At 52.4% G+C, this 12,310-nt stretch overlaps 1 protein-coding gene across 3 annotated transcripts in view; it reads left to right on the top strand.

Moving 5' to 3' along the window:
• The window catches only part of MSI2 (musashi RNA binding protein 2), a 394,222-nt gene that overhangs the window by 306,218 nt on the left and 75,694 nt on the right, over window positions 1–12,310 (top strand). The window lies entirely within an intron of this gene.

Here is a 12,310-nt window from a genome sequence, read left to right as displayed (position 1 = left end):
GCAAGCCTCTGGCCTGTGCTGCTCTCGCCCCTGCTTCTCCCCATCCTTCTCCCTCTCCCGACCCGGGCTGTTGTCTGGGGAGCCAAGGAGCCGCTAACTCCTGACGGAGCTGCCCCCGCTACCCGGCTGCCTGGGCTGCTGGTCTCAGCTTCTCGGAGAGATCTGGCCTCCAGATGTTAAGAACAGTTCCGTTACAGCCAGAAAAAGAAAAGAGGCCAGCCCCCAGCCCGCGGTGGGGACGCGTGTGTGTCTTGTGCAGAGGCACCTCAGTGGGAGGCCACCTACCCCCCAGACTCTGGGCAGGCTTACGGGCAGCCCGGCCGGCTGGAGTCCTGGCGATGTGGGCAGAAATGACCCCTCTGCAGGGGGCACGGAGCTGGTGGCGGGCCCAGCGGGCGTCCAGCCAGGTCTCTGTCGGTTGGGACCATTCTGAAAACATACCTCATCATAAAAGTCATATAATTTGTGGTGGCGCTGAGAACCTGCTTCCAAGTCGTGGTTTTTTGATGGAGTTTTGGAACTTTCTCTGAGGCCAGTAACTGTTCCTTGAGAACTTGTTAGAGGGAAGCGGTGGCATCTTGAGATGACTGGGCTTCTCCGAGGGATCCTCTCTCCGTCCCGGGGTGAACGGGGTGCAGGGGTGAACGGGGTGCAGGGCTGACTCCGCTCCTTCCTTGCAGCACAGGTTTCGTTGTCCCTGTCGGCCTCCCCTTCCCCCTTTGTTCTGTCTCCTTCATGTCCCCTCCTCGAGGATACCAGGGCACCCCCCCTCCAGAACAGCCAGTGCACAGGCTCCTGACCCTGGAGCGAACACAGAGGCTCTGGTGGCGCATCGGGGATCAGGGTGAAGGCCATGCTCAGCCAGCACAGGGCCTGCCTCTCAAAACTCAGTCCTTTTCTTTCTTTTAAACCTAAAGTGATGTAGGGTCCTTTTAAGTAACAAGTTTGCATGGGAGTTTGACCATGTGACTTGTTTTAACTCTCCCTGTCTTGAATCCTGTTCCCACCGTGATGGCAAAGCACCATGAACATCTCTTTGACACCCATGTCATTGTCAAATGAATTTCAGTAAGTGGGGTTCACGGCAAAGGGTAAAGGTGACTGTGGAGATAGAGGTTGGGTTAGGGGAGAACCCATAGAAAGTCTCTTGACTGTGGGAGAGGGTTGCTCACCCCTCACAGGGGTTTTCAAGGAAGCCTCCAGGCTGGCGAGATAGATTTTTTAAATTTCTGTCTCACAAAGGGTAGGATACTGAGGGTCAGAGTGGGACAGCCAGTCATTGCTAGAGCCAGGATATGAGCCCAGATCCACCTGGCTCCAAAGTCTAAGGGTGTTTCTACCCCACCTCAGCAGGGGCATTTAGGTGGATTGAAACCCCACCCTAAGCTTCCAGGAGGCTCACTGTGCGGGTGGGGCTAGCGGACAGATTTAAAACCCACTCTTTGGGGGAGAGCCTCGGGGTCCTAACCCAGATGTCCACCTCAGTGGGTAAGAGTCCTCCAGCCGGTGCCCCATCTCCCCTGAGCTCAGAAAGCCCCAGGGTTTAGAAGCCTTGAAGGACACGCTTCTGCCGGTGGAGCCCGCTAAAGCCCCCCAGGCCCTGTGTTTCCAGAGCAGCCCTTGCTCCAGCTGCGCCCGACCTCAGCCTCCTCCAGCCCCCTCCACCCCCGCGCTGCCGTCCTGGCACCTTCTGCTGGGGTCCTGATCCGAGCCAGTTGTCTAGCGATTTAATTTGGTGAATTTACCACTGCGTCCCAGAGTTTATATTGGCACTTAACAGCAGTAATATGTGTCTCTCTCGCCAAGAACTGACTATTTTCCCTACCAAGATGGAACACCACACACACAAAAATAGGTTTGTGAACTAATCTGCTGCCCTGACAAGTGTCATTCACAGAATCACTGCTACGGAGCGCGCTCGGAATGAAATGAGATTGGGGTTGTCTGGCCTGGATCACAGGTGCTTTTTCCCCCTCGGTTAACAAGAGTCTGGGATGAGACACCCTTTCGCTGTAGCCGCAGGCGCTTTCAAATCACGCTATCAGTATTCATGGCAGATTTCTCTCTTAGAAAACTGGTTTCGGGGTGGTTGGCAGCATCTCTCTCCCTCCCTCCGCCCCACCTGCCCCTGAATCTCTTTCTCTCCTACCCTCCCTTCTTCCTTCCGTTCTTCTCCCTCTCTTTTCCTTTTAACCTCCCTCTCTTCCTTCCTGGGTGGTTTTTTCAGACACGCCCTCCCCCTCATTGTAAAGCTCTCTGTACACTCATATAATTTCACAGACTCAGGGAGGTGCCCCTCATCAGTAAAAAAAAAAACATCTCCCACCCCTGAATGCCTGTTTGGAATTCTAAAGTAGAGCTTAATTGCTTTCACATAAGGATTTGATCTGACCTCTGGAAGTAGAAGCAAGATTTACAGCAGTCATTTACACTTTAGTATGAACTGGCTTCCAGTCCTTTCCTGAGTCTGGTGGGGAGGAGCTTCGTCTTTGCCCCAATCTCCCCCTGCCTTGGATGAGGACTGCCCCTGGGGCTGCGAGGTCCCGTTCTCCATGAAAGAGATACCAGAGCCTTTTTAGAACAGCTTCAGTCTCCCCCTTCATATGAAAGGGGGGCCTGAAGATTCTCTTTCCAGTGGAAAGTTCTGGATTCTTTTCTGCCAAATGATCTTCACTTGGCTCATCCTGAATTGGGAAACATAAAGCAGAGTCAGACTTGGGTGGGCATCAGAATCACCAGAGAACCAGTTAAAAGGCAGATTCCTGGGCCACACCCACAGTGCCCACATTAGGGGGCAGACAGAGCTTGGGGGTGTGCTTTTCTTCTTCTTTTTTTTTTTTTTTTTGCGGTACGCGGGCCTCTCACTGTTGTGACCTCTCCCGTTGCGGAGCACGGGCTCTGGACACGCAGGCTCAGCAGCCGTGGCGCACGGGCCCAGCCGCTCCGCGGCACGCGGGATCCTCCCGGACCAGGGCACGAACCCGTGTCCCCCGCATCGGCAGGCAGACTCCCAACCACTGCGCCACCAGGGAAGCCCGGGGTATGTGCATTTTTAACAAGCCCCTCACCCATCAGAAGACTCTGCTGAAGGACCCCACTGAGAAGCGCTGGTTTAGGAGCACACTTCGCTTTTACCCCCAACTTGGTTTATGGTCTGTGGGCCTCCATAAATAATCCTGAGCTTATGGTGGTCGTATGAAAAACTTACTTGTAACTGAAGCCTTAATGAAACACTTGCTGGTTCACAGTTGGCATCTGACCTTTAGAAGGTTGATGCTCACATTTCAAGGTCAGGTGTTGGTTAGAGCATCCTCGGGCTGAAAGGGAAAGGAAAGCACCTTTCCAGTTGAGAAATTGGCTCCCCTCTGGACAATGCCGCCAACCTAGCTTAGTATTAATTTAGGGAATTCAGTCTCGAGCAGTTCCTCAGCACTAGATTGGAGTCTGAGAGTGCCACTGCTGTCCTCCGGGCCCCCAACACCTGAGATCCCGCCCTACCCTGCCTCCACTCTCCCGGCCCCCAAAGGTGGCTGAAGAGGCGCAGGTCCAAGCTGGCTCGCCCAGTCCCTTCCCCTCCTGATGAAGTGGTGTGTGGGGATAGAGAGACCCATGTCGATTCACACCAATCCAGTCTCTGCCTGCACGCCAGCCACTTATAATTCCCCACAGCCACAGCCAGCTCTGCAAGGCAGAAAGAAATATGATCAGGCAAGTTGAGAAAATAAATTAAACCAAGTGTCAACTTTTCTTGTTTCTCTCCTCATTATTAAGAGATGGAATGGGGCTCGTTTATCAAGCAGGGGGAGAAATTAATTGACACGGCTTTAATATCATGATGTCTGGCGTGTCTGGTCACATTCCTTCATTTTTTGGAAAGGCATTTTATTATCGTTTACAGCAACCAGCTGCCAAACTACTGGTGTAAACGAGGAAGCAGGTGCATGAGTGATGCCACAGTGGAAGGGCTTCAGTGCCACCCTGAAGGGCACGTGGCAGGGAGGAAAGGCCAGGTCAGAAAGGACCCCCCAAAGAGGCGGCTTGCTGGCTCCAGGTCAGGGAGGAAGAAGGGTATGGGGCAGAGAGAGGACTGTGCTGAGAAGGGATGTCTGCAGACCATCCAGTCCATCACCGGCTCACTTGCCAGCCACGAGGGAGGGTGGTAGCAAGCGTCTGCCTCTGATGGCCTCCTGGCCCACACACCTTTGTTCCCACCAGCCCTGAGGCTGAGTCCTGTGTCCATCGCGGGTCAGTGTGCCTGTCCCTGTCCTTTGTTCTTTATAAGGCCAGGGACGTGAGTGCTTCTCTGTTTATCCCTCCAGGGCGGCTGACCCATTAGAGAGCCAGTTTGCTGCAAGAGGTGTCTACTAGCATCTTGCTTGATGACCCCGCCCCGTTTTCTGGCAGCTCCATGGTTGGGGTCTGGAAACGTTCAGAGGAGTCCCTACCCTGTGCCCATCCTTGGCTAGACTAGCTTAGGTGATGCTGTAGTTGTTTTTCTTTATAAAATTCATCTTTGTGGTGTCACTGTGAAAACCCTCGGCGTCCCCTGAGTTGCCTTTATGTAGAAGGGCTCAGCTACACACACCCAGGAGTGAACACTCAGCTGGACCAGACAGCACGTCTCTCCCCCACTCTCCTGGCCCTCCTGCTGGGTCATTAGGCTGAGGGGCTGTCCCCCGGTTTGTAGAGGGTCTCTCAGAGCAAGGTGATGGGGTGGGGTTCCAGAGCCAGGTTGTGGGACACGTTTAGAATCCAGCAGATACTGGATTTAGAGTAACCCACCTTTATATGAAGAAAGGGGGCTGGGGTGGAACGAACACAGGCTCCCCCCTCCCCTGCTGCCCGGGCCTCAGTTCTTCAGTTTGTAAAGTGGGAACCATCGTCCTACTTGGCGAGGGTCGGGTGTAAAGACTGAGTTAAAGAAGGCTGATCAATACATGCAGTAAGCTTTCTCTTTTTATAATTATTATTGGAATGTGGCCGGATAATAAATAACCACCTTTAGGATACCAGACAGTAGATATGACTGAAGGAATCCCATCCCTGGCTTGGTGGGAAATGACATGCTTATCTGATCGAAATCCACATTAGCGTTTGGGCGTAAGAACAGGCACAGCCAGGACTGGTCACCCCTCCTGCCCAGAACCTAACATCTGAAGATGCTCAGGAAAGTAATGGCAGCTCGGACTGGACTTCACTGATGTCCAGGTAACACGCAGTGAGTGTCCCAAAATGGGGATCAGTCATCAGAAACATGTCCTTTCTTTTGGAAAGGCAGCTCGTTTTTTTCTTGGAGCAGATCAGTCTTCTGAGTTACATTTTTTTAAGGACAAACCCAGGGACATGTGAAGCCATCCCATCCCGCCATGTACGGGGGCCCTCGGACCCCATCCAGGGCTCCAGGAAAACCCTTCCAAGGAGATGAAACCGATTTGCCAAACTGCTGTAGCCCATGGAAGTGGCCCTGACATGTTCTGAGTGGGGGATGGAGGGGGGCCCAAGATGAAGTGTCACTAACGGACACACAGCTCCCAGGGGTTGACTCCGTGCTGAAACCCACAGACCACCCTGCTCGTGGCCCAGGTCTCACCTTCCCAGGACTGTAGGGCCTCCAATCCATCTTTGAACACTTGCTGATCCAGGGAAGGCCCTGGTTGATGACCTTCTCCAGAAAAGCAGGGTGGGGTCGTGAAGGGAGCCGAGTATGACTCCCGGTTCAACTCCTGCTCTGGCTTCGTGTCCACATGCCTGCACGGACGAGGCGTTTAGCTGTGCAGTTGAGCGAAAGGACGACACAGGAGCCTACCCTGCCTCTCTCAGGGTCGCCTTGGGGACCAGGGAGGAGGATGTAGGGGAAGCATTGTGAAACCAGGAAGTGCTCCCCACGCCCAGATCCAAGGGATTCATATCTACTCTGGAAGCAGCCCGGGGATGCTGCTGCTTCCCCCAAGGCTGGGTTATTAGCAAGAGAGGGAGGTTTCCTGGGTTATAAATACCCTTGCGTACACATACCGTAAATTCCTCATGGGATACTCAGAATAAATCTGACAGTCTGGGGTTTTTTCTCTCTCATTTTTTTCCCCATTAACCAAGTGTGTTAACTCCTGACTTGCATTGATTTTCACTGAAGATGCGTTAGGCACTGTGTGATTGCCTATTAGTGTTCATGGACCTATATGATAAGAGACGAAAATTATATTTGAGGCTAGGAGGAGGCCGTTCCCATCTTTCCCTCCCTGACCTAAAAAAGTATTCTCTGTAAGTTAACTGTTGGAGGTTCCTCAGTGACTGCCTTTGGAGCAGGTCATTTTAATTTTGAGGTATCTTGTTTTCAGACTTCTGTTCTCTTCTGTGTGTGTGTGTGGTTTTTCATAGCTTTGTATTGTTCAGATGAATATTCAGTTTAGTTCATTTGAATAAAAGAGGGAAAAAAGGTTTGACTGTTAAATGCTTATCTCTTAAGTAGAGCTTACTTGTTAGTTTCCGATGCTTCATTCAAGAGAATGCTGTAGAATTTCATTTTTAAATGCTCGCTGTCAACCGCTACCCTATTTATATCCGTTTTTAAATCCCTTTTTGTTTGGGGTTAACCTTCCCACCACCTTCTTCGTCCCAGTTTTGTTGACTCCTGGGGCCCCTCAGAAGCACAGCTGCAGTTCAGGTGGGGACTTTGTGAGAGGCCAGGCAGGTGACATTTTGCTGATGACAAGTTGAGAGCGTTTCTAGCCTGTTGTCCCCCAAGTTTTGGTCCTTTGACACTCCCCCTCCCCCCCAGCCCCGTTTTCAGCCCCTAGGGCTCCTCTCCGTACTGGATGGCGGCTCGTGACTTTAAGTGCCTAGGGAGGTGTTTTCTGGCTCTGGGGTGGCACCTCCTTAGGACCAAGGGAGATGAGACACTGGGCAGGGGTGTTCACAGGGGCACCCCAAAGGGCCCTCGTGGAGCTGGAGCCCCCGTAGACACTGTGCATCAAAGTCCTTGCCTTGGTGGGGACCAGAGCAGGACCCCCCTCCATGCACCCCACCCGGTTCTGCCTGCGTCTGTGAGGCCCAGAGAAGTGAAGGGGCGCTCCTAAGGCGCACAGCTCGGGCTTCCCTGGTGGCGCAGTGGTTGAGAGTCCGCCTGCCGATGCAGGGGACGCGGGTTCGTGCCCCGGTCCGGGAAGATCCCACATGCCACGGAGCGGCTGAGCCCGTGAGCCATGGCCGCTGAGCTTGCGCGTCCGGAGCCTGTGCTCCGCACCGGGAGAGGCCACAACAGTGAGAGGCCCGCGTAGCACAAAAAAAAAAAAAAAAAAAAAGGCGCACAGCTCATTACCTGGTCCTTGCTTTTGAGCAAGGATAACTGTGTGTTTCTTCCACCTGGCTGCTGTGCTTCTGCTTGATGGGCTTTCATGAGACTCCATTTCTGATTCTCTGCGAGGCTCTCTTCTGGAAAAAAATGAGAGGGAAATAAATCAGTCCTTCCCGCTGCTTCTCAGGAATACTCAGCCTCCCCGAGCCTCATGTAGGATCAGTACATTCGGCAGATTGCTCAAAAGACTGATGCCTTGAAAACATTATGCATAGTGAAATAAACCAGACACAAAAGGACGAAGACTGTGTGATTGCAAGTACGCGAAGTACCTAGAATAGGCGAATTCATAGAGACGGAAAGTAGAATAGTTACTGGGGGCTGAGAGAGGGAGGAAGGGAGAGTTATCGCTTACAGGGCACAGAGTTCCAGTCTGGGATGGTGAAAAGTTCTGGAGATGGGTAGTGGCGATGGTTGCACAGCATCATGAACGTACTTCATACTACTGACCTGTACACTTAAAAATGGTTACAGTGGTACATTTTATGTTACGTATATTTTACCCAGTAAAAAATTAATTTCAAAAATGAAAAAGACTTTGATGCCGAAAAAGGGTTTTTCCCGCCCTCTACCGCACCCCTCCCAGACTTCTGACTTCCTTGTGCTGCCCTGCACGCCTCAGGTTAATTGATTTTGGCGGGGGTTGTTCGCCACTGAGTTGCTAATTCATTGTAAATGATAATGCATCTGTGACATAAAAATGATTATACGTTCAGGAATAGCATTTGTTGACAGTTAAGTGTTTCATTGCTTCTTTGCTTTCTCCAAATGGAATGAATAAATATTTTAGACATAATCAAGTTTGTTTTCTCTATTTGGGCCAAAACAGACAGGGCTGTTGAAACGATCTAGATCTTTAAAATACTGCAAATGAGTCTTGACATCGCTGAATTGTGATGCATCCACGGTACATAGGCTTCAAATCCAGGCTCTCTCCTTTGATCAGAAAAATCATTTTTGTGATACTCGAATTTTGAGTCCTGTGGGATTAGGGGAGGGACCAGCAGGGAGTCCTGCCCCCTCCCTTCCCAGTGCAACAGTCTGCATTTGAATTCCTGTCTGCCACATCTCTTCCCCTCTCTGCGCAGTGGCAGGGAATGGGAAACTGGGGCAACAGTGAGTCCTGAGTGGTGTTGGGCCTGGAGTTCAGACAGTTATTGCACGGTGGACCCGGGAGGAGTGGGCTACAGCAGAAAAGCAGCTTCCTTGGCGGGGAACCCAACCCGTGGCCTCCAGGTAACTAGACTTACCTGGGTGCTGTTGCAGGTCAAGTACGTGCTCAGCAGCTAGGTGACATTAAACCACTGTCCTCCGGCTCCTGGAGGGATGCCCTTGACTGGCACTGACTCATGCTCTTTCCTGGTGGCACGGATGGGTTTGCCTCATGCGTCCACACTCTCCTGCCTTCCATCCAAAGCGCGTGCTTGGTCTGGCTGGAGCGATCTTGTGGGACCTGCCCACCTGTGTGGAGGCTGCCATGACCTGCAACCTTGCTGTCTTAGTTTGCAGTGGCTGCCATAACAAATTACCACCAATTGAGTGCCTTAACGCAACAGAAATTTATTCTCTCACAGTTCTGGAGGCCAGAAGTCTGAAATCAAGCTGTCAGCAGGGCCATGCTCCCTCTGCAGGTTCTAGGGCACAGCCGTTCCTCTTCCAGCTCCTGGGGGCTCCAGGCATTCCTTGGCTTGTGGCTGCATCACTCCAATCTCTGCCTCCGTCTTCACGTGGATGTCTCCCCTCTATGTCTCACTGCTACCTCTCCTCTCTCTTTTAAGAACACCTGCCATTGGGTGGCAGGCCCGCCCTAAATCCACAATGATCTCTTCTTGAGATTCTGAACTTAATCATGTTTGCAAAAACCTTTTTTCCCGATAATGTCACATTCATAGGTTCCAGGGGGTAGGACATGGACATACCTTTTGGGGGCCCCTGTTCAACCCGTTGCATTCACCCTAATTAGCAGTGGGGTTCTCTCCCTACCTAAGAACTGGCCCATCCTGGCTCGTTTAGGGGTTTGCATGTTGCCTCAGTCTGAGTTCAGGCCAGAGGGGCAACTTCAGACAAAAAGGAGACCCAGATTTACCCATAGGCTAGACGTGAGGGTCGAGAGGGAGGGGTGAGGTCTGCACAGGAGAGATGCCCCTCTTGAATGGGAACCTCTGACCTGTGCCTTTTCTTTTCTTTTTTTTTTTTTTTTTTTTTTGGTACGCGGGCCTCTCAGTGTTGTGGCCTCTCCCATTGCGGAGCACAGGCTCCGGACACGCAGGCTCAGCGGCCATGGCTCACGGGCCCAGCCGCTCCGCGGCACGTGGGATCTTCCCGGACCGGGGCACGAACCCGTGTCCCCTGCATCAGCAGGCGGACTCTCAACCACTGCGCCACCAGGGAAGCCCTGACCTGTGCCTTTTATAGAGCGAATTGCTTGAGAAGAGGGATGTTGCCTTGTTGATCTCGGGGTCCTCCACAATGCCTGGCACAGGTGGGAGCCGGTTTATGCCCAGAGAAGGGCTGAATCAGTCTTGAGGGGGAGGCAGTGACACAGATGAGCAAGATGCTCAGGCCCTAGAGAAGCAGAAATGGCTCGTTCTGTCATTCTCAGCCACCAGCTGCTGTGTGTTAGGGGCTCTGTGCCTCCTGGGGACCCAGAGAGAAGGAGGCCCCAGCCCAGCCGTTGCCCCTGAAGCCAGTACTAGCAGATTCCTGCATCCTGTGCTGTGCCGCCTCACCTTCCCTTTTGAGGGAGGACCTTTGGAAGGCATTGCATCTTAATCCCTTCTACTAGGATCTGGGCTCTAGAAGGGTGGCCAGAAAGGGGATTAACCAAAACAATGCCAGTCCCCTTCCGTGTGCTGCAAGGGTTCCAGCCTGGGTGAGAGTTTAACCGGTGGTTTTCAGGCCCCTTTGAAGGGGGGCTTCGGGAGCCAACACTGCAAAGCCCAAAGAGAAATCATGCGGAGACTTGCCTCTGGGTGTGGTCTCGTCCCATCCTGCACATAACCCATGGGACCAAGGGCCAAAGAGAAGGTCGGCATTGTAGCGCTCTCTGCAGGGACCTGGTTTAGAGGGGGTGTACAAACCTTTCGAAAGGTTTCCTGTTGGGCCTCATTTTAAACAAAATATCACTGTGTCCAAAGACCCAGCTTGTCCAGGACCAAACTGGGAGAAACTTGCCAACTTTGACCCTGTGCAGCGAACGCTTGTGTGTGCCCCTCACGACGGGTCTGACCTCCAGCCTTACGTGTCTGTAGTGGGCTGGGCATGGGCTGTGTAGGCTGGGAATACCAACCTGGTATTTGGTGTGTGGTAATACATTACATATCATCATAAGGATCGTGATTGCCGACTCTGTGGTCATCCTAGCCCGCTGTTTTACTGGAAATTGTTTGAGAGCATGGAGCGGCCCTTTCCATTCCTGTCCCGAGGAATCTTCTAGATCCTGCAGGAGCTGCCAACTGCCCTCAGCTCCGTGTTCCCTGCTGTTCCTTAGAAGGTGGGGGTGGTAGACTTGGAGGTTGGAGAAAAGAGGGTCTTGAGAGATTCTCTCCCCACCTGGGAGTTCTGGGGCCCAGAATAGACACAAAAGCTTAAAAAGGGAGCATCTGCATTTGTATTCATTGACAGGAAGCACTAATTATCATAATACAAAAAGAGCCGTTCTGATTTTTGTGTTCCTGGTTGGTGTGCCCAGACTTGTGTTCGGTCAGGCTCATATCTTTGCGAAAGATAGTATCTTGGTCAGTGGAGCTGCGATTACAAAGTACCATAGGCTGGGAGGCTTACAAACAACAGACATTTATTTCTCACAGTTCTGGAGGCTTGAAGTCCCATATCAGGGTGCCAGCATGGTCAGGTTTTTGGTGAAGGCCCTCTTCCTGGTTTACAAACAGCTGTCTTACTGTATCCTCCTACGGCAGAGGGCAGAGAAAGCAGGCTCTCTCATGTCTTGTATAAGGGCACTAATCCCATTCATGAGGCCTCCACCCTCATGACCTAAATGTCCCCCCAAAGGCCCACCTCCTAACACCATCACGTTAGCGTAGGATTTCAATAGATGAATTTGAGGGAACACAAACATTCAGTCCATAGCGGAGATTTGGGTTGTGACCTGAGGGGGTACCCAGAGTCCAGTCTCAGACCTTGAGGCTCAGGGGGGAAGGGGCTTCTCAGGATGACACATACGTTCGATGCAAAGTCAGAACTGGAACCCCGGTCCGTGCTCCTGCATGTGTTCACTGCAGCTGCGTTCCATCCTGTTTCATCCGAGGCAGGGTGCCATCCTGTGAGTGGGTCTGTGTGTCAAAGCGGTGCTTACCGAGTGGGGTCACAGATGGGGCAGCGTGCTGGAACCCAGTCGGGGGCGGGAGGAGAAGAAAACGAGGGGCAGGAGGGTAGCGAGAGGCACTCAGGATGCTGAGCAGCAGGCGCCTGCCAAAATTCTTCAGTGCAGCTTGTCTAGCAAAGCCTGTCTCCAGCCGAGTAAATACAGTGCATAGCTGACAGGCTGACAGCAGGCATCAAACAGTCTTAAACTGCCCCAAATCCGCAGCGCTTTTGAAGCAGCAGTAGAAAAAGGATGCCTACGCAGAACAGAGGCCTGAAACTTTTAATAGTTTCTTCCAGGCCTCAGGATGTCCTGATGAGGTGTTAGAGGAAGTAATTCAGGAAGAAAAGGACAAATAACCACCTCCGTCTGGAGGCCGACCCAAGGGCTGGCCATTCAGTCGCGGAAGGGGCAAGTGTGGCCCCGCGGTGATCCGCCATGGTCGTCCCCCACCCGCCTGCCTCCTGCCATGAGACGCAGGCTCTGACCCTTGTAAACAACAGACAAGTAAATTTCTTGTTTGCTTCCGGGCAGATGTAAACCACATGTGCCCGCTGCCTGGGGGGTGAAATCATTCACTTTTCCTCACTGTTGGAAGGGTGCTCTGTGCAAATTAGAAGTCGTTTCCTCAAGCT

This window comes from Mesoplodon bidens (genome assembly GCF_964165515.1).
Source record: "Mesoplodon bidens genome assembly, chromosome: 19".
Classification (NCBI taxonomy): Eukaryota; Metazoa; Chordata; class Mammalia; order Artiodactyla; family Ziphiidae; genus Mesoplodon; species Mesoplodon bidens.
This window is presented reverse-complemented; position numbering and strand designations above follow the sequence as displayed.